This window comes from Paroedura picta, chromosome 2, assembly GCF_049243985.1.
Source record: "Paroedura picta isolate Pp20150507F chromosome 2, Ppicta_v3.0, whole genome shotgun sequence".
NCBI lineage: Eukaryota > Metazoa > Chordata > Lepidosauria > Squamata > Gekkonidae > Paroedura > Paroedura picta.
In genome coordinates, this window is record NC_135370.1 from 95,841,338 (window position 1) to 95,869,284 (window position 27,947).

General features: G+C 43.5%; 1 protein-coding gene and 1 pseudogene across 4 annotated transcripts in view; both read right to left on the reverse strand.

The window, feature by feature from the left end:
* Positions 1–27,947, reverse strand: part of DENND2B (DENN domain containing 2B) — a 187,763-nt gene that overhangs the window by 123,236 nt on the left and 36,580 nt on the right. For 2 of the 4 annotated variants that reach the window (XM_077321740.1, XM_077321742.1), the window contains exon 2: positions 22,352–22,444. The gene's annotated coding sequence lies outside the window, so the exon portion shown is untranslated. Of the gene's footprint in view, positions 1–21,681; positions 21,988–22,351; positions 22,445–27,947 lie in introns of those variants that run through there. The other 2 variants (XM_077321741.1, XM_077321738.1) reach the window with 1 other exon arrangement.
* LOC143828928 (transcription and mRNA export factor ENY2 pseudogene) lies at positions 2,781–3,181 on the reverse strand (annotated as a pseudogene).

A 27,947-nucleotide genomic window follows, 5' to 3' on the forward strand; every position in this document is an offset into this window, starting at 1 on the left:
AACTGAAAAATCCCAAACTCTTCAGTCTTTCCTTATAGGGAATGTTCTTCAACCCCACTAATCATCTCCTTTGCACTTTTTCCAGCTCTGCAAAGTCCATTTTTAGATACAGGGATCAGAACTGTACACAGTAATCCAAATGAGGATGCACCATAGATCTATACACGGGCATTACAATATTGGCCATTTTATTCTCTGTTCATTTCCTAATAACCCCTAACATGGAGTTTGCCTTTTTCACTGCTTCAGCACACTGGGCTGACACTTTCTCTGAGTTATCCTACAATCCCAAAATCTTTTATCCTCTCAGTCTCAGCAGGTTCATATCCCATTAGCCTATACAACTTTTTTTTTTGTCTCAATGTGCATCACTTTACATTTACCAGCATTGAACTTCATTTGCCACATTGTTGCTCACTCACCCAGTTTGTGGAGGTCATCCCGGAGTACTGCACAGTCAGCCTTGGCTTTCACCACCCTGAATAATTTCATGTAATCTGCAAACTTGGCCACTATACTACTCACCCCCAGTTCCAGATCACTAATGAATAAATTAAATAGTACCAGCCTCAATACTTGTGGGACTCCACTGCTTTCTTTCCTCCATTGACAGAACTGGGCATTGGGTCCTACTCTTTGTTTCCTGACATTTAATCCAGTTTTTAATCCATAAGAGAACCCATCCTTTTATCCCATGCCTGCTAAATTCATCATAAGATTTTCGAAATAGCAAGTATATAATGTCTTCTGGGATACCAGAGTTAACATGCTTGCTCACTTTCTCAAAGAACTCCAAAAGGTTCATGAGGCAGGTCTTCCCTTTGCAGAAGTCATGTTGATTTTCCCTTAACAAGTTTTGTCCTTTATGTGCCTAACAATTCTATCTTTGATTACAATTTCTACTAATTTGCCTGGGATTGACATTAAGCTGACTGACCTGTAATTTCCTGATTCCCTTTTTTAAATTTAAAATTGCTGCTCACCAATCTTCAGGAGCTGAATTTAGTGTTAGATTACGGGTTAGTAGATCAAAGATCTCACATTTGAGCTTCTTAAGAACTCTCTAGTTTGTCTTGTTTAGCAATCTGCTTATCAAAACCTTTTCTTTGCATGCCTAATTATTATTTCTTTTGCCAGAGCCTGTGGTCCGTCCTGTTCAATCGTTTGGGGAAGACCCCCTACTATTTACTTTTTATAATTCCCTGATTTGCACTGTTAACGACACAGACCTTTTTAGACTTGTCAGTGCCTTTCTTCACCTGTAGAATACGTCTCATTTGGGCTTCAATTGGTGTGATTTTAATTAGCTTCAAAACATCCTCTAGGGCGGTGGTCCCCAACCACCGGGCTGCGGGCCAGTGCCAGGCTGCGGCCCGGTGCCAGGCTGCGGTCCAGTGCCGGGCTGCAAAGGCCCTGGCACCGGGCCTCTGTTCGCTCTCCCGCCCCGCCCCGCCCCCCCAGTAAGAAACTTCCCAACAAGCTTCTTACTGTGGGACAGAGGGAGAGGGAAGCAGGGCCGCACACATGCAATACATTGCATGTTTTCGGCTGCGCATGTACGGCATACGCAACCGAGCAATCGCCCTCCCTGCTGACGCCGGTCCCCAGCCTGAAAAAGGTTGGGGACCACTGCTCTAGGTATTTTCCTATCTTGAGCTTCCCCTTCAGTTGCCTTTCTTCTATTCCCCTCATTTTTGTAAAGTTCCCTCTTTTGAAGTCAAATGTTACCATGTTGGACTTTTGTGGTCACTGTTCCCAATTAGTGTAACAATATCTACAACTCTCACAAAGTCTTGAGTCCCACTCAGAACCAAGCTCACTATCCATTTGGCTAACTATGACTGTTTCCACACTGGAAACTTTGCTGCCCTGGCTCCCATGCAGAAGCATAAATCCGGGACAGATCAGGCGCGCTGGATCAAATGCTCCCCTATGCAAGAGCAGGAAGAGGCAGGGCAACCTACCCCAGCTCAGCTCCATCCCAGCACATAGCCTCCAGTATGGAAATGGCCTATGTGACCCACTGTTCCAGTGCACAGTAATTCATGGTATTGAGGTATCACATTTCTATAGAATGACTTGAGCACATGTTTACCCAGTCAATGTGAGTAGAGTTGAAGTCTCCCAGTATAATAACATTATCTGCTTTAGTCATCTCCCTAATTTCCTTCTCCATCCCAAAATCAGAATCAAGAGTTTGTTCAGGTGAGTGATAGTACATCCCTACTTTTAAGTAACCCTTCAGGCCAAAATTTTCACCCATGTCCCTTATGTTAGGGAGTTAACTGCCCTGGTGTTTATTTGATTCTATGCCCTCTTTTTTTTTTTTTTAAGCCACACAGCATACCTTTAATGGCAAGAAATTGGGTTTCTTTCCAACATATGTCATAAGGTGTTTGGGTTATTTTTTATTAAAATATCAAGATTGATTTCAGTGTAGCAAAATACACTGCCAATAACTACCGTATTTGCCGGCGTATAAGACGACTGGGCGTATAAGACGACCCCCCAACATTTCCACTCAAAATATAGAGTTTGTTACATTACATTACAGTACTATGGGCCACTATGGGCAGCTATGTCTATCCCAACTGAAGTGCACCTGGCGTATAGGACGACCCCCCCCCCCACTTGGAGGCATGTTTTTCAGGGGGGAAAAGTAGTCTTATACGCCAGCAAATACTGTAAATGTTTTAAAAGCTAACTTTCACCCTAAAGCACGGAGGAAAAAAATGTCTTCCAGTTTCTGACATGATTCACTTAACACAACATGGTGAGACTCAATGGAAAAACCAAAGACCAGCATGCTGAGCGAAGAACGTTCTTATTTGTTGTAAAAGCTCTTTTATGCTGCCGGGTACCAAAGCTCTACCTTTTGGAGTAATTACCGCTACCAAATCATCAATGATAACACGCTCTAGTCCCTTCTCTTTGATGACATCCTTACAGTGTGCCTTTAACTGGTCTTTCCAGCCACATTCAATTAACTTGGCTCTTAGTAATTCTTTTAGGCATTCTTGCTCTCCTGTTTCAATGAGTTTTTGGTTAATGGTTGCTCTCATCTGGGCATTTTTTTTTCTTCCGTATACACAAAACAGGTATTTTTAAAAAGGGAGCCCACAGAATACAAGATTTCATACACTAGCATGGACCTACTATCTCACCGCTGCTTCCTGCACATGCCCCCCCCCATGACCCAAAATCGCGACAGAGCTGCTGTCTCCCGATTCTATGCCCTCTTTAATGTAAAATGTAACAATACCACCAGCCCATCCCTCCTGCCTATAAGGCTTACACCCTGGAATGGCTGTATCCCATAGATTTTTTCCCATTTCACTGTGTTTCTGAGATACCTACTAATCTGAATTGTCATTGAACTCCAAGCAGTCCTGCTCTCCCATCTTGGCTCAGAGACTTCTAGAACAGACACCTATAACATGTTACCTTCTTCAATAACCCTCACCTTCCTTGGCCCCCTAGTCACCACACGGGGCCCTCAGTCACCATCATGCTCTCATTCCCAAGTGCTATGAAACACCTAACAATATTATCCTGTCTGAACAACCATCGCTTTGAACTGACTAGTCCCAAATCAACATCTCCCTTGCACCTAGCATCTTGAGACTTCAACAAAGATTTTACCTAAAATGAAAATAGCTGGCAAGAGGTTTTTCTAGGCTTTGCCTTAACATTATCAAATTCCTGGCAAGTCCTATTTGGAGGCTGATTGCATTATGATTGTAAGCTGGCGCATGCATCAGCTTTCATAAAGTACAGTACAAATATATAAGCTGTACATGTAGTATGAGTCTCAATTTAGCCATTCAGAATCTGTGTATAGTTAAGCACATCAAGGTGGGGGAGTAAATTACACTTGCTGTCCTCATTTCCAACCCTCCATGCACTGATTCCCTTGCTGTGTAGAAAATTATATATGTACAAGCATATCACATGTAAAAAACACTGCATATCCAACCTGTACATGCAAAAACTGTATATTTATATAGCCAATCAATACATAGAGATCAGGAATAGGGTCACTACGCATGGTTCTATACTGTTTCCAATAATGGATTAGTATAGATCCCCATTATAACTGATCAGAGATCATACTATCACCTTTGACTAGGGACTTGTAGGACTATCCAGAAATGGCTAACATGTGGAATGCAGATAATCCTTTAAATATGAGTTTAAATAAAACTTTTCATTTTTTTAATTCTCAGCTTTTTGGGTCCTTCAGATCTAGCTACAGTGCTCTATACCTTAGTTATTGTTGGCAATGCACTAGGATGCAAAGGTTACAGAATCCTTGACCCACAGACAGACAAAGATCTGCAATGTGGTGTACACTGATGAGAATCCTACAAGCATGAAAGCAATGGACATCAATGAATCTACACCAACTGAAGCTACACTGGACTACTGCAATGCACTCAACTTGGGATGACCAGATGCTGAAGCTAGTGCAGAATTGGAAGCATGTTATGCCAATACCACACTTATCACACTGACAAGCAATCTGCTCGTGAATGCAGTTCAAGGTGCTGGTTTTGACCTTTAAAGCCTTACATGGCTAGAGACCAGGGTATCTGAAGGTCTGTCTTCCCCCATACATTCCTACCCTGGAATTAAGATCAGAAGGAGAGGCTCCTTTGGTGGGTGCATGAGAGAAGGCCAATTATGGGGCAACTTCCCCAGTGCAGTGCATCTGGCCCCCTCATGTTAAGTCTTTAGGAGAGTGTTGAAGATAGTTTTATTTAGAACTGAATTTGACTCATTTAATCTTTATGTATTGGCAGTCCTAATTAAACATTTTAATTATTGGTTTATAGGTGTTTTTGTAACTGTTTTATGTTCATTGTAAGCCACCTTAAGTTCTGCAGAATAGAAAAGCTGCTAATAAATGTTTTCAGTCAATCGATAAACTTTTAATCTTGGCTCAAGGAGTCCTTTGAGAGCTGCTACTGCTGAATTTTCATGGGGAATTTTTAATTGCAAGTTGGGGTTGATTGCCCTTGGCTTCAGTTGAGCCAATCAGTTTCTCCCAGCTGGTTCTAAATCCCCAGGAAATACCAAATGCCTCCATTACTGGCGCTACTTACACAATACAAGAACAGTATTTAGATTAGTTTTCTACTGTCCATCCAAGTCAGCCAGCAGTAAATGAAAACCATCAGGGCTCCAAGTTCTTAATATGTGTTCTAGCAGGAAACAAGCAGGATAGTAAAGCAAAGAAACAAAGACCAACCACAGCATGAATGCCAAGTCTGACACTTGTATTAAGTTCTTCTCCTTGTCTTCTTATAAGAAGGATGACAATGTGCTGGTAGTAGTCCTACTCCTCAATGTCTTACCTTGACTTCTTCACACACTTTCACTGACTATAACAAAAACTATGTTGCATTCTCTCTGAAGAATGACTCTTGCTTTATAAAATTTCTTATCTGTTCCATTCACAAGCAAGTGTTGATTTGCACAGGACTTGAGTTCCCAGTCAGGATTCACATGGGGCTCACTTTCTGAATTATTCCAGGAACATGGGCAACTGAGCCCCAAAATAAAGCAACAGGGTTCACACCTCAATCAAATGTGGAAGATATTTTGAATTACACGGTGTCTAGGCAAAGTAAACAAACTTGTGTATTTTAAAAGGGAGCTGAACTACTGAGGCTGTGCCAACAAGGCCTACCTACATATTAAGCCCTTCTGAAAAGGTCAAGGAGTGAGATCAGTTCACTCAACAATTTGCTGGCTTGGGATAGGCCCACAATAACATCCTAGCAAACTGGTTGATTGTCCTTTAGATGGGTTGGATTGGAGTTTTCTAAGGTATGCAAGCCGTTGTTGTATGAAGAGAATGGTCACTTCCTAGCCTTCATATCAATGTCTACAGTCTCTATGCCAGGCAAGAATATGCAGCTGATGAGGGGATAGGGAAGGAGTCAGCACTCAAAATACTTAACATAACATTGCCTTGATCTATATAGGCTGACACATTCAGCAACAGGATGCATGTTCAAAACAGCTAGTCTAGAAGACTGTGAGAAATAAACTGAGCTTTTAAGAATGCAGAAAGTAGAATACAGAGATACAGGTTTGCATTTGCAAGTACAGGTAAACCTATTCAAAGTCAGTCTAGATAAAATGATGGGACTTGTATGACTGGATTTCCCAAACTTTTTTATTGATAAATGACAACCAAGAAGTAACATGGCTTGAAAAAAAACATGCATATGAAAGGGGTTAGCATTTCCCCCCCATCATATTTTTCTAATTTCAGACCATTTCCCTGCAGATCTTGCCCTGTTCAGGAAGCCCTAATGCTAACTCACCAGAAGCTGTGTCTGTAGCTCTGGGCCTGGAGCTGGCAAGGAAGGAAGCTCCTGGCCACTGGCCAGCCATGAGGAGCACTGTGAATAGGGGAGGGCACCCCAGTGCAGGCCCTGGAATGGTAAGTGTCATCCTGACCCAGCCCAGAAGGTGTGTGGCCTGGGGCCACCCATGATATGAATTCTTCAGTGGAGCTCACCCTTCTACTGTTTATTGCACTGCTGCCAGGGTGCCCTGCTTAGTTTGTCCCTCTCTCCCACACTTCAGTTGTCCATTTGTATTCAATAAAGTTGCGACTATTTCTAGTTCCACAAACCCATTGTCTCTGTTTTTCTTCCACAAGCCTGCTCTACAATGGGTCGCAAAATACAGATTGCCCATGTATCACCTTCATACGTTTCCCACAATGGGGCAAACAAAAGCCTCAATTATTCAAAGCCAGGAAAACATTGCAACATATTTTTTTAAACTCTTTCCCATTTCTAAATCATATGTACATATCTCACTCACAAAATAAGTAAAAAGCCCACTCAGCTTTTCAGGAAATAAACTCTTACTATATGTGTGAGAGTCAGGAAGAAATTAAGGACAGGCACAACTGTCAGGTATTTCTGGTTGCTGTTGTACATATGCAAATCCTCATTATCTTTTCCAATCCAGTCCTGTGCATGCCTCTTTAGAAGCCAGTGAATTCAATGACACTTACTTCCAAGTAAACATGAACAGGACTGCAGATAGAAATTGGTAGGATTTGAAAACATTCTGTCCAAATGTCACTGAGCCAAAGCTTAACATCTTTATCCACTTTTGTCTCAGAAAAAGCTCTTATTCTTAAGAATAGATGTTTTGCTGAAGTGAAACAGAAGTCTCCTGTAGCAGACTGTGGGAAAGATCCACAGCTGCATACTGTCTGAGATTGCTGATCGAGAGCATGGGGTAAAGCCAGCAATTAGATAAACTCTGTTTGCACAAGCATAAATCATAGAATCATAGAAACATAGAATCATAGAGTTGGAAGGGGCCATACAGGCCATCTAGTCCAACCCCCTGCTCTACGCAGGATCAGCCCTAAGCATCCTAAATCAACAAGTTGGTTCTATATTAGCAGGATGCTGATTTATAATCATCTTGTACAATTAGGGTTGCCAACCTGTGGGTGGTAGCTAGAGATCTTGTGGGATCTGAAGAGGACAAGGAGGTTGACCACAATAGGGAGCCTCTGCAGGCAGTTCGGAAAAAGACTGAACGGCGAAGGGCGAGACAGTTCTCGGGGCCTTTGGAGCTCCAGAATAGATTTCAGGCCCTTGCAGAGGAGGTACAAGGGTCAACAAGGGAAGAGGTCCCAAAACAAACTCTAAGACAAAGGGAAGAGGCCACGGGGACAGAAGGAAATGGAGTTGAGAAGAAAAAAAAAAGGAGAGTACTGGTAATTGGAGACTCCCTGCTAAGAGGAATGGATCGCCATGTGGCTGGGCCCGACCCCCTAACCCGAGAGGTGTGTTGCTTGCCAGGGGCGAAAATTAAAAATGTTTCAGAAAGGCTGCCCAAACTCCTCAAATCTACGGATCGCTACCCATGTGTGATGGTCCATGTGGGAACGAATGACATGTCCCTGAATACCATCGCTCCTATTAAAAAAGACTATCAAGATCTGGGGAGGAAGCTCAAGCAAACGGGGGCACAAGTGGTATTCTCTTCAATCTTGCCTGTCAAGGGAAGAGGAATGCGTCGGGAGAGGAAGATAATGGAGGTGAATCACTGGCTGCGTAGTTGGTGCCGGCAGGAGAGATTTGGTTTCTGGGACCATGGGATAGGCTTTCTTGAGGAAGGCCTACTAGCACCTGATGGACTGCACTTATCGAAACTGGGGAAGAATGTGTTTGGCAGGAACCTGGGGAGATTCATCAGGAGAGCTTTAAACTAAAGCCACTAGGGGAAGGAGACGATCAACATAGGGAGTGTATGGAAGGAAAACTATCGGAGGCAGCCCAACTGGCAAGGCCAGCTCATAGGGAACCAAAAGTAAAAGGATTCAGATGTCTTTATACTAACGCCCGAAGCATGGGCAATAAAAAGGAAGAGCTGGAACTTCTCATGCTGATGGAAAAGTATGATCTAGTAGGCATCACAGAAACTTGGTGGAATGATTCTCATGATTGGAATGTAATGGTGGATGGATATGAACTGTTCAGAAAAAACAGAATAGATCGAAGAGGTGGAGGAGTGGCACTGTATGTGAAGAAAGGGCTTACCTGTCAGGAAATTCTAGTGAAGGAGAGCATATCTACAGTGGAAAGCATCTGGGTGAAAATAAGCGAGGGGAAAACAAACAGTGTGGTGGTTGGTGTCTGCTACCGACCGCCTGACCAACGAGAGGATGTGGATGCTGCACTTTGTGAGCAGCTTGAGAAAATATCCAAACGGCAGGACCTTGTCATCATGGGTGACTTCAATTTCCCAGATGTGTGCTGGGAAACAAACTCTGCGAAGCGTCCTCAGTCATGCAAGTTTCTGACCTGCCTGGCTGACAATTTCATTTATCAAATGGTAGATGAACCCACAAGAGGTTCAGCCATACTGGACTTAATACTGACCAACAGGCAAGAGTTGGTGGATGAGGTGAAGGAGGTGGGGACCCTAGGGGGAAGTGACCATGTCCTCATGGAATTCCTTTTGAGATGGGGAGCCAAGGAAGCTTGTAGCCAGACGCGGATGTTGGATTTTCGTAGGGCAAACTTTAATAAACTCAGAGACATGATGAGTGTCATACCATGGACGAGAATGCTGGAAGGGAAGGGAGCATGTGAAGGGTGGGCGCTACTCAAACAAGAGCTATTGCATGCTCAATCAATGACTATTCCAGAAATACGAAAACACTGCAGGAGCTCTAAGAAGCCTATTTGGATGAACAGAGAACTTCAAGAGGAACTAAGAAAGAAAAGGAAAATGTTCAGGAAATGGAGGGAAGGACAGAGCTCTAAAGAAGAGTACCTACAGGTTACTAGGCACTGTAGATCAATCATCAGAAAGGCCAAAGCTGAGAGTGAGCTAAGATTGGCCAGGGAAGCCCACTGTAACAAGAAAAGATTTTTCAGTTACGTGAGGAGCAAACGTAAAGTAAAGGAGGCAATAGGCCCACTGTTGGGTGCGGATGGACAAACTCTAACGAAAGATGCAGAGAAAGCAGAAAGGCTTAGTGCCTATTTTACATCTGTTATTTCCCACAGGTCAAAGTGTTTAGGCACGTCTAGAGATGGCTGTAGCCAAAGGACAGTGTCTGGGTGGCAGGTTAACATGGATAGAGAGGTTGTCGAGAGGCATTTAGCTGCACTGGATGAGTTCAAATCCCCTGGTCCAGATGAAATGCACCCGAGAGTACTCAAAGAACTTTCCAGAGAACTTGCACAGCCCTTGTCCATCATCTTCGGAACCTCTTTAAGGACTGGAGATGTCCCGGAGGACTGGAAAAGAGCAAACGTTATTCCGATCTTCAAAAAAGGGAGGAAGGATGACCCGGGAAACTACAGACCAGTGAGTCTGACCTCTGTTGTGGGGAAGATAATGGAGCAGATATTAAAGGGAGCAATCTGCAAACATCTGGAGGACAATTTGGTGATCCAAAGAAGTCAGCATGGATTTGTCTCCAACAGGTCCTGCCAGACCAACCTAGTTTCCTTTTTTGACCAAGTAACAGGTTTGCTGGATCGGGGAAATTTGGTTGATGTCATTTACTTGGATTTTAGTAAAGCTTTTGACAAGGTTCCCCATGATGTTCTGATGGATAAGTTGAAGGACTGCAATCTGGATTTTCAGATCGTTAGGTGGATAGGGAATTGGTTAGAGAACCGCACTCAAAGAGTTGTTGTCAATGGTGTTTCATCAGACTGGAGAGAGGTGAGTAGCGGGGTACCTCAGGGTTCGGTGCTCGGCCCGGTACTTTTTAACATATTTATTAATGATCTAGATGAGGGGGTGGAGGGACTACTCATCAAGTTTGCAGATGACACCAAATTGGGAGGACTGGCAAATACTCCGGAAGATAGAGACAGAGTTCAACGAGATCTGAACACAATGGAAAAATGGGCAAATGAGAACAAGATGCAATTTAATAAAGATAAGTGTAAAGTCCTGCATCTGGGTCAGAAAAATGAAAAGCATGCCTACTGGATGGGGGATACGCTTCTAGGTAGCACTGTGTGTGAATGAGACCTTGGGGTACTTGTGGATTGTAAACTAAACATGAGCAGGCAGTGTGATGCAGCGGTAAAAAAGGCAAATGCCATTTTGGGCTGTATCAACAGAGGCATCACATCAAAATCACAAGATGTCATAGTCCCATTGTATACGGCACTGGTCAGACCACACCTGGAGTACTGTGTGCAGTTCTGGAGGCCTCACTTCAAGAAGGACATTGATAAAATTGAAAGGGTACAGAGGAGAGCGACGAAGATGATCTAGGGCCAAGGGACCAAGCCCTATGAAGATAGGTTGAGGGACTTGGGAATGTTCAGCCTGGAGAAAAGGAGGTTGAGAGGGGACATGATAGCCCTCTTTAAGTATTTGAAAGGTTGTCACTTGGAGGAGGGTAGGATGCTGTTTCTGCTGGCTGCAGAGGAAAGGACACGCAGTAATGGGTTTAAACTACAAGTACAACGATATAGGCTAGATATCAGGGAAAAAATTTCACAGTCAGAGTAGTTCAGCAGTGGAATAGGCTGACTAAGGAGGTGGTGAGCTCCCCCTAACTGGCAGTCTTCAAGCAAAGGTTGGATACACACCTTTAGGATACTTTAGGATACTTTGGGCTGATCCTACGTTGAGCAGGGGATTGGACTAGATGGCCTGTATGGCCCCTTCCAACTCTATGATTCTATGATTCTATGATTCTATGAAAGGCTTTAGCATAATCAATGAAGCAGAAGTAGATGTTTTTCTGGAACTTTCTAGCTTTCTCCATGATCCAGCTTATGTTGGCAATTTGATCTCTAATTCGTCTGCCTCTTCGAAATCCTGCCTGTACTTCTGGAAGTTCTCGGTCCACATATTGCTGGAGCCTAGCTTGTAGGATTTTGAGCATAACTTTGCTAGCATGAGAAATGAATGCAATGGTGAGGTAGTTTGAACATTCTTTGGCATTACCCTTCTTTGGGATTGGAATGTAAACTGACCTTTTCCAATCCTGTGGCCACTGTTGAGTTTTCCAAATTTTCTGGCATACTGAGTGTAGCACTTTTACTGCATCATCTTTTAAGATTTTGAATAGTTCAACTGGAATACTGTCACCCCCACTAGCTTTATTGTTGCTCAGACTTCCTAAGGCCCATTTGACTTCACATACCAGGATGTCTGGCTCCAGGTCAGTGACTACCCCATCGTGGTTATCAGGGATGTTAAGCTCACTCTTGTATAGTTCTTCTGTATAATTTTGCCATCTTTTTAAAATCTCTTCTGCTTCTGTGAGGTCCCTACCATTTTGGTCTATCACTGTTTGGTCCCCCACTGTTATAGCAGTCCAGTCTGGCACAGTATTTTCTACAGGCACACAAAAACCAACAAGGGCATGGTGTCAATGAGATGTCTATAGCTCTTTTGTTACAACATGCACCTTATGTATTCCACCTAAAGCAAGAACAAAGCTGCTCCAACTGTGTGTGTATTGGGAGTTCATATGACTTACTATTTGATTTAGTTTTCATACAGAATATCATTGGATATAACTTATGGTAAATATCTATCACATAATGTTTACTTTTGGCCATGGTTTGCTGCTTTGTGAGTAAGAGTTAAGTCTCTTAACAATAAGGTGCCTATAGGGCTGCTTCACTATACTAAGTAGCTAGTTTCTGATGCATGCTTCTCCAAGCACCATCAACCTAGAAAAGTATTCATGCAGCAGTGTGACAGAAAATGCTATTCCTTGGGATATTTAAATTAATAATATGCTTGGAGGAATATAAGAGGGTGCCATTGTAGATTCTATTTCAACAAACCACAATTTGTCATTTGATTTAGAAATCACAATAAACTATAGTTTTTAAGGAAGCTGCAAACCTTCAAAATATGAGCTGTCCATAAATGGAAGAGGTGTAGGAGGATAAGAATGTTAGCAGCTTGTTCTAATGATGAATAAACTATTTTCTCCATCAGGCCTGAAAATGCAGAATGACTGAACTGACTACTGCAAACACTAGCTACAAGAAAGGCCATGCTCTCTACCATCTTGTAGGTTATTCTACAACTACCTGGTTGGCAACCCAAGCCACAAGCAATATTGCCACAAGCAACACTTTTTGAGGAAGAAATTTTACATGTGCACACCAGTATGATGCCTGTCTAGTGACAGCCAAATCTATCAGTTCTTCTATAACTAAGGCACTAAATTTAATCTGGATTTTTAAAAAGAAAATCTAAAATTGTTTAAGATCTGTACAGGAAACCTAAATTGTACCAAATGTGTGTGAAAAATGCCAGACCTTTGTCTACCCAGTGCCTGTGCCAAGAGCCTGCTTTCTATCACAACAGCAACAGATGTCGTAAGTTCACCAAAGGAAACAGTCCAAAGACATGCAGGAAAGAACAGAGATCATTGGTTAGCACCAACAAACCCCACTCCTTCTATTCTAGGAAACAACTATTCCAGCTCCTTCAACACTTCCAATGCAATGATAAACCTGCACTCATCAATACCCACCTAATGATTACTAAATGCTTATTCCCATACTAGGAAAGAACATGACCTGAACAGTAGTTTGCTCTCATCTATGAGCTTCTATGGACCTGGAGGAGTCTACAGATTACCTTGCACACAGAATTATGCTTCCTGGTTGCCACAACCCAAGATATAATGCACTCTGCCACAGGCTGTGATGTTTTAACTGAGTTTGATTCCCCACTTTTCTTCCACCTGCAGCCAGCTGGATTACCTGAGCTAGTCAAGTTTCTCTCAGAGCTGTTTCAGCCTCACCTTCCTCACAGGCTGTCTATTGTGGGGAGAAGAAGGATAGCCCATTTTGAGACTCCTTCAGATAGTAAAAAGCAGGGTACAAAACAACTATTATCTTCTTAGCTAGTGAGAGAACAAGATGAGAGCTTGCACTGCTCTTGACAAATGGTTAGACTAGACAACTGACAAACATCTCCCATCTTCATAGTTATTCAGAGTAGTATTCCTGGATTGTCAAATAACCATAATATTGGGATTAGTGCAGTTTAATTGTGTGAAACTTCCAAATAACTCAATTTAGGGTTGTCATCTTAGTTGTCATATATAGAATCATAAAGTTGGAAGGGACCTCCAGGTTCTTCTAGTCCAACTCCCTGAAGAATGCAGGAAATTCACAATTACCTGCCCCCACAGTGACCCTACTTCCATGCCCAAATTATACCACCCTTCAAACCAGAATCCCTGGCTAGTGTGGCCTGCAGGAAATTCACCTCCTGACCCCAAAGTGGCAATCAGCCTACCTCTGAGCATGCAAGAAAGGGCCACAGGAGCCAAGCACCAACACAATCCTCTCTGCCCACTCATAATCTGCCTATGTTCACAGAATCTGCATTTCTGTCAGATGCCTATCTAGCCTCTGCTTAAAAACTTCCCAAGAAGGAAAACTTCCCAAGAGGCAAATAGTTGAGACTTTTTGAACATTTTGTCTTAAACAGTATCATTAATGATCAGTCAATTTTTTTGATGACTATGCTATTATCTGATCTTCCTTAACACTATTTTGTTCCCTTATATATTTGGCAAACAGCCTCCTGGGAGGAGACTGTCCAGGGCCTTATCCATGCAGATCCATCCTGATTGGCCCTCCCCCTCCAGCTCCCACCCTCCCTCCTTGCCTGCCAGAAGCCTTGTGGCTGCGGCCTCCATTGTCGCCCACAAGGAGAGAGGCAGCGACAGGGCTATGCGGCCCGCAGGTACACTCCTGCTGGGAGGGAGCTGGGGGGGGTGTCTGGAGCCTCTCTGCGGGCCGCAAAACCCTGTCACTGCCACCGGGGGGAGCTTTCCACTCACTTTAGCCGGCTTTGCAGGCCAAAGGGAGCCACAGCCACCTTCTCACACCCTCCTGCCTGCCGCCACCTCAAAGCCCAGTTTTAAATGAGCTTTGATACTAGTTAATGATAATGTTTAAGCTAAAATGCTAGAAAAGCCTCAACTATGTGCCTCTGAGTGCAACTTAGTCCTATGCTTGGTCCTCAGCTAGGGTTTTGCGATTCGGCAGCCAAAGCAGCCATTTCCACCCGTAGCAGCCAGCGCCATGCTGCGGGGGGGAGGTGTGGGCCCCGGCACAACAGTCGATGCACACACACAGACGCTGGCAGCTATGGGCAGGAACACTTCGGCTGCCGAATTGCACAACCCTAGTCCTTACTTTGCCCAAGGCTGGGCTGGCTTGTGAGGTGTTAAGGAAAGGCAGGGCAGTAGGGAAGGTGGCCCAGGAATTATGGCCATTAGAGAAAACCCTGGCAGTCCGGCAGTCGCTGTTCCAGCATGGAGTGCAATGGGGGGGGGAGGGGGGCTGAAGTAAGCCTGTCCTCAGGAAATCCTGTGTTAAGAGGGCCAAAGAAGGGTCAGGGAGGAAGAGCCAGGCTTCTCTGGCTCTCAGGAAAGAGAAGAGCGGAGGAAGCTAGAGGGCCCAAGAGTGTTGTTAACACATACACATTCTGAGACCCACACCAAAGCTCACTGCAGGATACAGTGGCCTCAGACCCCGGTCCAGGAGCCAGCATGGTGTAATGATTAGAAGTAGTAGCTTCTAATCCGGTGAGCCAGGTTGAATTCCCTGCTCCTCCATATGCAGCCAAGCTGGGTAACCTTGGGCTCAACACAGCCCTGATAGTGTTGTTCTCACTTAGCAGTCCTGTCAGAAGCTCTCTTGGCCTCACCTACCTCACAAGGTGTCTGGGAGAGCCAGTTTGGTGTAGTGGTTAGGAGTGAGATCTTCTAACCTGGCATGCCGGGTTCGATTCTTCACTCCCCCACATGCAACCAGCTGGGTGACCTTGGGCTCGCCATGGCACTGATAAAACTGTTTTGACCGAGCAGTGGTATCAGGGCTCTCTCAGCCTCACCCACCGCACAGGGTGTCTGTTGTGGGGAGAGGAATGGGAAGGCGACTGTAAGCCGCTTTGAGCCTCCTTTGGGTAGAGAAAAGTGGCATATAAGAACCAACTCTTCTTCTGTTGTGAGGAGAGGAAGGTGATGGTAACTTGCTTTGAGACTCCTGTGGACAGTGAAAAGTGGGGTATAAAAGCCAACTCTTCTTCAGGGGAAGAAGAATCAAACATACTCATTCTTCCCAATTCACGGCTTTACTTCCCTTTCACTCGCTGGTATAGTACAACAAACTGATCAAATAAAAACCACTTTATTCTTTCTGTTTGTGAAGGTTTAAGGAAGAAAAAAGAATGACAACTGCACCATCAGAAGGAAAAAGCACCTTTTAGACATTTTTAGCCAACCTGCTTGTATGACAAGGTAATGAAATAAAGTTAAATAGTTGACTGACATGTGAGAATATATTCCTTCTGCTCCTTTTTGTAAAAGATACAGTTACTAATCTACAGCCTAGCAGTAGGCCAAACACGGAGAGCAATCGTAAGTAGGTCTACTCAAAAGTACATCCCATTTTATGCAGTGGGGCTTACTCCCAGGAAAGTCTTCATACAATTGCAGCCACAGTCCAGATTCGGTTTTAGAAGAAAGAGAATGGAAGAAGACAGAAATCAGGGATAACACATCTGGCATTTTGCTTTGCAGGGAGTACTGGTCACCTCAATAAGGATGCTGAACACACCATGGTTTTGGGCATGAATTGGCCACAGCCTTTTATTTTAACTGAGCATGGCTTACCATGAGTATGGATCCTGCCCTCTTGCAGTCATCCAACCATGAGGCAGCCCAATCAGCAGGCCCCTTCAATGGACACCATTGGCTAGCCAGCCTTGATCCCTGGACCTCACAGCCCGCTGACTCCTGGGAAGTGGCAACTGGGGGAACTTGTTGGGTGTCTGCCTCTGCTGGGTTCCCCTGCCATCTGAAATGCAAGCCTCCCATATGGCTCCACATCCACACAGCCCCTTATGGGGGCCCCTAAACTGTGGCAGCCAGCACACAGGCTTGGCCTTCCCCACTAAACATCCATCCCTTGCTTCATCCCGAAGGCTGTGATGATTAACAATCAACTAAGTAAGCACCATAAAACACAGATCAACCCAAACCTATAACAATAGGGGGGGGGAGTTACACCTTCAGGTGCCAGGAAGGAGAAAAGAGGCCAAGCCTCGCCCTTATAAGGACGCAGAGGCTCAACCCCTCCCCCTGCTGCCAGGCTGACAAGGGCGCCACCCAAGGGATGCTGGGCCAGGAGCCTACGTTGCTGCATGCCAGGTCCTTCCCAGCTCCCGGTACCCCACAGCAGCAAACTGCCCCAGAGGGAAGTCTTAGGGGCTCGTGCACTGCACTGGTATCCAACATGACCTGGTTTTTAAAACTGTGGCCTAATTTTACAGCTGTACAACAATGCTTGGGAGTTACATGATAATATTGTCCCAACTGGACAATATTATCTCAGTGATCTTTGCAACAGTGTGTCTTGGGCCACCATTATCATAATTCCCATATTTCAGATAGGAGGAAGATGTTGAGCAATAATGACATCCTCAGACCACCCAGCTAAGATTTATTTCTTTGGATATTTCCCTCCCGCAGCCTTTTACAACATCTCATAACTGTTACCCCTTCCTCCACTCTATCCTAGCTACCACAGGTTAGGCTGAGAGAGACTGACTGACTGAACCAAGGCCACCCAGAAAGCTCCCATGGCAGAGAGGAGATTCAAACCTGGGTCCTCCCAAACTCTAACCACTACACCATTGCCCTGCTGGATCACCCTTGCCCTGCTACACCATTGCCCAGCATGCATTCTAGCACTTTATTTTTAACAGCAGCCTCTGGAAAGTTCATGTCAACTGTATGAAGACAACAGCCTTCCCCTGTTCTTTGTAGCCAGCACCTATTTGTCAGGGCGGGCAGCCAAAGAGGAAGCCAGAAGGCAGTTTGGCAAGGCTTTCAGGTGGCCTGCAGCCGCTCAACCTGCACTGAGCAATGCATTCCCTCGGGCAAAGGGATCAGGCCACCAGAGACAACATAAGGCCCCGATTATCTTCTCAGATCACCTGAGCTGGGAAGCTACACCTATGTGCTGCAGTCTCTGACCACCTGCAATCGTGCTGCGTGGTTCTTCTACCTGCAAGTGGACTGAGTAATTTCAGTGAACAAGGTTCTTCAGCCCTGCTTCCAACATCTCCAATTTAAAGTTGCCCATGACTTACACCTGTTGTTCATAGGTACACTGCCTCTGAACATGGAGGTTCTATTTAGCTACCAAGACAAGTAGAACTCATACATCTGCTGTCCTCAAGTTCTCTACTTGGCTTAAAAAGCCATCTATATTAATGATCATCACTTCATCCTGTATTAGTATATTTCATAAATCAAATCAAATGGTGCTTCATCAGACTGGAGGGAGGTGAGTAGCGGGGTACCTCAGGGCTCGGGGCTCAATCCGGTACTTTTTAACATATTTATTAATGATCTAGATGAGGGGGTGGAGGGACTACTCATCAAGTTTGCAGATGACACTAAATTGGGAGGACTGGCAAATACTCCGGAAGATAGGGACAGAGTTCAACGAGATCTGAACACAATGGAAAAATGGGCAAATGAGAACAAGATGCAATTTAATTAAGGTAAGTGTAAAGTTCTGCATCTGGGTCAGAAAAATGAAAAGCATGCCTACTGGATGGGGGATACACTTCTAGGTAACACTGTGTGTGAATGAGACCTTGGGGTACTTGTGGATTGTAAACTAAACATGAGCAGGCAGTGTGATGCAGCGGTAAAAAAGGCAAATGCCATTTTGGGCTGTATCAACAGGGAAATCACAAGATGTCATAGTCCCATTGTATACGGCACTGGTCAGACCACACCTGGAGTACTGTGTGCAGTTCTGGAGGCCTCACTTCAAGAAGGATGTAGATAAAATTGAAAGGGTACAGAGGAGAGCGACGAGGATGATCTGGGGCCAAGGGACCAAGCCCTATGAAGATAGGTTGAGGGACTTGGGAATGTTCAGCCTGGAGTAAAGGAGGTTGAGAGGGGACATGATAGCCCTCTTTAAGTATTTGAAAGGTTGTCACTTGGAGGAGGGCAGGATGCTGTTTCCATTGGCTGCAGAGGAAAGGACACGCAGTAATGGGTTTAAATTACAAGTACAACGATATAGGCTAGATATCAGGGGGAAATGTTTCACAGTCAGAGTAGTTCAGCAGTGGAATAGGCTGCCTAAGGAGGTGGTGAGCTCCCCCTCACTGGCAGTCTTCAAGCAAAGGTTGGATACACACTTTTCTTGGATGCTTTGGGCTGATCCTGCATTGAGCAGGGGGTTGGACTAGATGGCCTGTATGGCCCCTTCCAACTCTTTGATTCTATGATTCTAAATTGTAGAGACTTTTTGAATATGTCCTAAACCAACTGCCAAAACCAACTGCCAATCTAAATTTCATTTGTGGCACCACAAGAAGAGGGGAAAGCCTTATGAAAGAAGAGGGGGAAACGTCTCTGTCCTATTTTTTGTAACATTGTAAACTCTTCAAATACTTCTTCTCAGTCACAATTTCCCTTCTGTTTTAAAAAAAGACCACACACTTCAGCTACTCCTGATCCAGAAGGTTTTCCAACTCACTCTTATTTTGGTCACCATTTTCTGAAGCTTTTCTTGCACTGAAATATCCTTTTCTGTAGATGAGCAACTAGAATCATCTGACAGAAAATTCAAATTTATTTTAACAGAGATTATTTATATGTTCTTGTAAATCCCTGTACTCCTGATAATGCTGTCAATCAATTCCATACTTCAGTTTCACAAAATTACCTTTGTTTAAAACACTTTGGTGATATTTTAGAGCAGGGGTAGCCAAACTGTAGGTCTCCAGCTGTCCAATTACAATGAGCCCCTTCCAGCACTATTCTAGTCCATGGACATCTGGAGAGACACAGTTTGGCCACCCCTGTTTTAGAGCATTCACCATTTAGCCCTAAATATACATCCTTATAAGTCCACAGCCCTCAATGGATTTAGAAGGCTATAACTCTAGAGTTGCACTGTAAATTAGCTTAAATCCATCTACTATGCCATATTTGAGTTGTGGATCTGATAGTATGTCTCATTGAAAAATGATTATATCTCTTCCTACTAGTTATTTCACAAAAGTGCAATATAAATTATTGAACCAACAGCTTGCTATCAGTTAATTGACCTTTTTAGAAAAGAAAAGGGGAGTTACTAATGTTGCAGGATAAAGCCTCTAAATATATAAAGAAGCAGAACACTGCCAGACAGTTGGCAATTATAAACTACTATGTAAATAGCATGGCACAACTGCATTATTTAACATTCTGTTCCCATCTCCTGAAATTTACCCTCAGTGGTTCAGATTTATCCCCAGTGGTTGAGTTTTCATGCTGAACTTTCCTGACAACTGAGTTTTTGTACTTTATTTTTAAAGTGAGGGGAAGGTGTCATAAACAGATGGACTGAAGACAAGTGCCATCTTCTCTATGCTGCTCTCTGGGCTATCCATAGTATTTTATCCAGTTCATGTTTTCTTTCTCACAGCAGATATAGGCCACCATCAACATGTCTGAACTATGCTAGCCAGCACACTGAAGCCAATCTGAAGTGTCTTTCATTGTGTAATGAAATACAAAAGCCACTCTGTTTGAGATAGCCAAGAAGGAAGCTTGTGGTCTGGTCCATCTGTCAAAAACTTAAACCATGTTAAACAAAGGCCTGATAGGAATCTATTGGCAAATTCTGAGATATATCCCAAAACATTAAAAGAGCAGTTATCTTTTACATTTTACAGAGGTTGCCTATTCCACTCCCTTGCTCCCATCTTCTCTATCATCTGAACTTCAGTTATCCAGAATTCTGATTCCTGTATGTAAGGAGCTTGAACCTGGCATGACTGTATATTGCATATATTCTGAATATATGTTAGCAGATTCTTTTCCACATTCCATCCCAGATTGTTAGCAGAAATAAGGGGAGAGGGCCTGGCAAACCATGGTTCCAGCCCTTAAAGTGTTTCATTGTCCCAAATCCAGTGTTTTAAAATGATAAGCTGTCTTCATACAACTTCCAGGACAATGACAGCCTGTCCTTATTTGCTCTCTGTAGAAAGTCCAGTACTCTGAAAATATATTAAGATGAATGTTCACAAGGTAAGATGAGACTATTTGATTTCATCAGTCAGATACTGCATTAATAGCCAATTGCTGTTTTCAAGAGAAGGTTACAGGTTATAAGAGCGGTGTGAAATTCTTGTTTTATGTACCAGACTGCATCTAGAATAAAAAGAAAAGGTTTGTCTCTGGTTTACATCTGCACCATTAGAATTTACCATAAGAGATGTTACACACATGCACGTGTGAAGGTACAGATTGCATCTATTTTGTATTGTATTGGTCATTCTTAATGTACAAGTGTACTTCAACCCTCAAAAATAATTTATTTTCTATAGAAACATCTTTAATTTTCTTTAACTTAAAACTACATTGTTAGCAATCACAATTTAATGCTATGAAAAAGGTGCGATACAAAAATGCCACTCTTGAACCAGTGCTTGTTTCCTCCCATTCTGCCCAGAGTTGGAAAAACAAGTTCACAAAAGAAGCCTTTGTAACTCGCACACAATGCACTCTTCCATTTTAATGAGTAAATTCCAAGCACAGGATTAATGTGTTCGGTCATATATTTCCTCAATTGAATACACTTACTGTCCTAAAAACACTTTCCTGAACACCCACTGTACAGCCATGCGCAGTATACTGAGTAAACCTATTTAAAACTGTTCACTTACGCAATCACTTCTGAAAATTAAGCAAACAGTAAAGAAAACCAACAAGCCACACCGTGAAATAATTATTCTAAATGTAATCTCATTATTGCCGGGAGCTTCAACCTGATTGCGACCTTTACCTCTCCAGAAACTTTCCGGAAAGTAACTATCCCTTTAGCAGAAATACTTCGCGTAAGGAAAAAAAAAAAACCAAAAACGGAACACATCAAAGAGTCAAAAGGGATCTGGCTGTCCAGGGCAGGAAAAGTTCGCCCCTGCTTAAGAAAACACAGGCTGCTGGGCCCTGATCTCATTCCTCCCTGCCTGAGATCCCAAACTCTCCCGCCGAGATTCGGTTCGGGATAAATCTCAGGCACGCGCACACACACACGCTAAAGCCAGACGAGGCAAGGGCAAGAGACAAGACAGGCGCAATGTCCTTACCTGGCACATGGAGCACTTTGCTTTCCACGCCATTCTGAGGTTTGTATTTCCCAGACAAAAACGGCGCCCTATTAGCTGAGGTAGGGCAAAGCGAGGGTGCTGGAGTCGAATCCCCGCTGCGCTTCCCACAACTGCTTCACAAAACCTTTCACGGCGCGGATTTCAGGCCAAATGCTTGCCGAGGGACTACACAGACCGGCTGGGTCAGTTGTCATGGAGATCCCTCTCACTCACCCCATACGCTGGCTGGCTCTCTCTCTCTCACGCACGCACACCCACCCCAATTCGCCTGGGAAGCAGCCAGTAAAGAGCGTGCCTTTGGCGCCCCCCTTTTTTTGCAAGCCTTCCTGCCCCTCCTCCACAGCTCCCTCGAGCCAGCCTGAGCAGGGAAGGCAGCCGGGTTTCCCACTGAGTGTGCGGCTAGCCAAAGAGAACGCCTTTGCGAGTCGATGACGCCATCGCACTGAAGGTACTTCCCGCCGAGCCAGAGGGCAGGGACAGGTCTGCTGCCGGCATGACGGGATGAAACGGAGGCCCGCGGCAGCTTCCCTGCGGCTGTGGGGTCATCTAACAGGCAGGGGTGGAGAGTGGAGCTCGCGGGCGCATTTGAAATGCAATGGCAAGGATACCGGCGCTGGAGCACTACGCTTGGGACGGCGAAATGCCTTACCTTGGAGTTTAACCTGAACTTTGGCCGGCTGCTTAATTGATGCAGATATTCATTTTGGCTCGGCAGGATATCCTGTATTCTTTCATTTTTCTCCTGTTCAAAACAAAAACGGGAGAAAGAGTTGTGAAATTTCCCCCCCAAAATATGTTTCTTGCTCTCAGGGTATGTATAATACTGTAGTACAAATGTTACCCATATTCCACAAGTTAACTGTCCTTTCCTTTTGGATGTGTGTTGGTTACATATGTGCAGTCAATTAAGTCAATGTGATTTGGGCATGCAAAGCATATGAAAGCACGCTGTGCAATATTCTACTGCTGAAAAGTATTTCATTTTTAACAAGCAAAAATTATTTTACTGCATAGCATGACTTTATTAAGTTACTAAATCAGTCTCCTGCCTTTTTAACTTTCCCACATGGTTGGATTTTCCTTATGTCCTTTTTTTTTCTTATATTGATCACGGTCTTACCAGCAATATTTACACAAACCATCTGAGCTCATAAGAATCATTAACGAAAAAAGTACAAGCACATCCAATAGTCAGATTTTACAAGTACTACTCATTTCTATTGGTCTTTTAAAAACATCTCTTATTAGTCAGTAGATGGTGGTGTCTACTTTAGGTGTGATTAAATGTATTAGGCCATTATTTCAAAAATAATAGATTACAATGGCACTCAAGAGGCCATTCTATGGATTTATGAGGTTCATATAATTATAATATTCCTGCTAAATTAAGGGGGGAGGGGGGCTAGTGTTCTACAAATCTTTGGCCTTCTAGAAATAATTGCCATTATGTGGCAAATTCCGTAATTAAATAATATTTTGATGGAACACTAAAAGGACTAATCAAGTAAAAACTAAACAAAGGAACAGAAAAACTCCCACATTAGTCACATGTAAGGCAGAAGATTTTTTTATTCTGAAGCTCTGCTTCCTTTGCCTCTTAAAGCAGTTAAGTGTACATCTGACTGATGCTAAGGAGACATGGCTACTGGTCAGCAGTAACCACACAATGTTGCCCTGTACCCCTCCAGGCTTCCCATATAATAGTGCAGATGCTGAATCATTGATAGTTGCTGTCATAACTTCTAGATATGAGATTTGTTTCAAGGGTAAATACGTAACATTTCCTATTTCAAAACATGCTAATTGCTGTCAAAATATCTGGCAGCTGCACATCATGGGAACCTTGGATGCAGTACTCTTGATTAAATAATCTTGATTTTTTTTTAAGTTGTTTAGCTATGCTGGGGAACCAAAAAGGTCCTAATTTGAATTTCATTGAACTCGGTGGGAACTTTGACAGGAATTTAAATGGGAGCAGAGACAAGCCCAAACCTTTTAAAATTTAAGACAGGGCCTTGGAGACCTCCTTCTTTGGAAAGTTAATTGAAGACACTCGCCGAAGCTTTTAAAAGCTCCATATAAAGGCTCGGAAAATCTGGAAAGTTCTTGATTCGCCTATAGTGCTACATACACAATACTCCCTCTAGTGGGAATAACAATACGACACAGCACTCTAAAAAGAACATTTCCAGTCCGTTTTTCTTTGTTTACATACCATCATAATAGGATCAAATATCTCAAAAGCTTCATAAACACCGGCCATTTTCAAAGAACTCAGAATATTACATCTGTAGTGAAATCTTTCTTATCTGTACTTCCTTAAGCTGAATATTTTCTTTTGCTAGGGAAGGGTATAAAGTCCTATGGCTCAAAAAGATGGCTGCTTAAAATTAAAACTTTCCCACTCTGTCTAATGATACGAATACTAGAAAATTGTTTCCCACAGTTTAATCAAATTTGAATTTTCAAAATTAAAACATTTCATTAACTCCTAAGAAGGACAACTGTCACAATGGTCCAAGTCCTTAGAATATCTTGAACGCAACATCAGGCAAAAGGGTCTGACATACGTATCTGAAAGCTGACGGAAGTAGATTCTGCAACTCATAGTAAAAGCACCATAAATTTATACTCAGGGAAGGGGGAAATGCATTCATTGAGGAATTAATACAATTTTGGGAAGACAGAGAATGCCTGGAGAGAAGAATGATGAGGATGAACTATGAATGGAATTAGCATCCATGTTATTTGAGGAACTAGAGTTAACAGGGTAGGTACAGTGTAGCATGTTCTGTTTCTGCAATCCCCAGCTATAACCTATCTAGTTCAAAGACTAGTTAGTGTGTGTATGCGTGTGTGTTAAGTGACATGTGTCTGAAGTGGCTAGTACAACTGGGCAAATTTGGTACAAACTTAGGCAATGGGTTAATATACATTCTCTCAAATAATGTATTCTGTACAAATCCCATACAACTTCCTTGCATGAGTAGTCTACTTCTTGATCTCTGAAAATATGTACATTTTAATTAATGATATACAGGAGGAGTTACCTGGGGGGGTCTACCTGGCATTATTGTATTGATTCTGCCCCCAGATAACGTCAGTTTATTCCTTGGTTTTAGTTTTCACCTGACATTTTTTTTGGATTTTTCCTGGCTCTTTTGGGATTATTTTTACCCTGATATTTTCCTAGTAAATTTTAATTGTTTATTTGCATTTGTAATGTTTCCTGCACTTTTGACTCTCAGACAGCCACACCTTGATTCTCTTTGCTTTATCTCAGTAATAACTTTTCATGTATTTAGGAGATTCCAGGAGATTTGTAAGTGGAACCTGGGGAGGTCTGGTTTGGGGAGGGAAGGGACCTAAGTAAGGTATAATGCCATAGAGTTCACCCTCCAAAGAGCCAGTTTTCTCAAGATAACCTCCAGGCCCACCAGGAGGCTGACACCCAGTTACTTGCCTGATAATTGCTCTTCCTGCATGCTTCCAGGTAGTGTGTAGTTATTTCTTTCTCTGTCTGGAAAAATATTTTTTGTTCTGTGGCCATTTGCTTCCTTGCAGGTTCAGAAGACACAGGAGCATTCATTGCTCTTTCCAGCAATTCACACTTGATTCTTTGCCTTTGTGCTTGGTTCTTCTGATACATCCTGAACCTATTCTCTTCCCCCCATAGAAAGAAGGAATTTTTCTTTGAAGAAGAAGAAGAAGAGTTGGTTCTTATATGCCACTTTTCCCTACCCGAAGGAGGCTCAAAGCGGTTTACAGTCGCCTTCCCATTCCTCTCCTTTGCATGGCCAAGTCTTCTTTTTTCTTTTTTCTTTTGTTTAATTCCATGTTAGCAGTATATATCTGTATTTTTACATACCTGTAGTACCCAGCTTAGAGCCTCTTGTGGCGCAGAGTGGTAAGGCAGCCGTCTGACAGCTTTGCCCATGAGGCTGGGAGTTCAATCCCAGCAGCCGGCTCAAGGTTGACTCAGCCTTCCATCCTTCCGGGGTCGGTAAAATGAGTACCCAGCTTGCTGGGGGGTAAACGGTAATGACTGGGGAAGGCACTGGCAAACCACCCCGTATTGAGTCTGCCAAGAAAACGCTAGAGGGCGTCACCCCAAGGGTCAGACATGACTCGGTGCTTGCACAGGGGATACCTTTACCTTTAGTACCCAGCTTGCTGGGGGGTAAACGGTAATGACTGGGGAAGGCACTGGCAAACCACCCCGTATTGAGTCTGCCATGAAAACGCTAGAGGGCGTCACCCCAAGGGTCAGACATGACTCGGTGCTTGCACAGGGGATACCTTTACCTGTACCTGTACCACAATATTTAGTGTCCCTCCCTTTACTATATTTTTCATAGGAATTTGATACTGTATGGGCTTTGAGGGGTCTTGACTTTGGTGGGGACTGTTGCAGACAGCCTACTTCGTTGTTCCTGGCCTGCTAGAGACATTTACATGAAGTACTGGCTTCATGACAACACTCAACTAGGTGAGTGAGCAATTAACTTCTGTCCATTTGCCTGCTGTTTAGACAGGAAAACTTGTTTAAAGCCAGTTTGCAGTCCCAAGCTTCCAATTGTTGGTATGATCCTTAGAATGGGCGCATTTCTCCACTGGGATGATTCTCATGCATACCCCTGCTTCTAGCTGTAGGTCAATGTATCAATACAACAAGTGGGTCAATAACTGGTTGACAAATCATACACAGAGGTTACTTGTTAATGGTTCAGCATCTACTTGGAAAAGAGTGACAAGTGGAGTACCCCAAGGATCTGTCCTGGGGCCTGTGTTGTTCAACATATGTATAAATAATTTGGATAAGGGATTAGTGGAGATACTTATTAAATTTGCAGATGATACTAAACTGGGAGGGGTAGCAAACACAACTGAAGACAGCAACAGAATACAGGATGATCTTGATAGGCTCGAGAATTGGGCTAAACTGAATAAAATGAAGTTCATTAGGGAAAAATGTAAAGTTCTGCACTTAGGTAGGTAAAACCAAATACACCAATATAAGATGGGGGAGACTTGTCCTGGCAGTAGCATGTGTGAAAAGGATCTAGGAGTCTTAGTAGGCCATACATTGAACATGAATCGGCAGTGTGACTCAGTGGCTAAAAAGGCAAATGGGATTTTGGACTGTATCAAATGGAGTATCGTGTCCAGATCACGGGAGGTGATGGTACCGCTTTACTCTGCTCTGGTTCGACCTCACTTGGAATACTGTGTTCAGTTTTGAGCACCCCAATTGAAGAGGGATGTTGACAAACCGGAATGTGTCCAGAGGAGGGCAACAAAGATGGTGAGGGGTTTGGAGACCATATGGAGGATGGAGCAGAATTGTTTTCTCTTGCCCCAGAGGGACAGACCAGAATGAATGGGATGACATTAATTCAAAAGAAATTCCATCTAAACATCTGGAAGAAGTTCCTGACAGTTAGAGCGGTTTCTCAGTGGAACAGGCTCCCTCGGGTGCTGGTGGGTTCTCCATCTTTGGAAATTTTTAAACAGAGGCTAGATAGCCATCTGACAGAGAGGCTGATTCCGTGAAGGCAAAGGGGTGGCAAGTTACAGTAGATGAGCAACTGGGATGTGAGTGTCCTGCATAGTGCAGGGGGTTGTACTATATGACCCATGAGGTACCTTCCAACGTTATTATTCTATGATTCTAACATGTTTACATTAAAAGGGTGGGCTGGTGATGACAGCTGGTGCTGACAACATCCTTACTCAGAAAACGCAATCAAATTGAGACACACTTGTAAGAATAGCATAGCAGCTAGAAAACTGCAGAAAGACTTGTGGAAGTTCAGTGCTAAATGCTATTCTGCTGCTATCAAATTGACAGCTAGGAAAAAACAGGATAAAGGCATTTGTATGGAAAAGCCCTTGTTGAGCTGTACTTCTAGACACAATGAAGAATAAAACAACTGTAGAAGGTAGTGTATAATGGGATGGAGTTGTCTTGGGTATGGTGACCTGTGGAGTGCGGTCCAGACAACCTAGTATTCTTATCACTTGCAAATAAACAAAGGAGAACACCAAGCAATCATTTTCAGAAGTACAATATTTCCAGTGACTTCCTCCTCTAAATGTATCATGGAACTGCCACAGTCTGCCAAGAACTTTATCCAATATGATGATATCACAGTGTTTATTTATGCAGGATGAACTTACTTGTGAGCACTGCAGTCACTTTGAACTGAAAACGCAATGCAGAGCTACAGCATTTCTTGTGATTC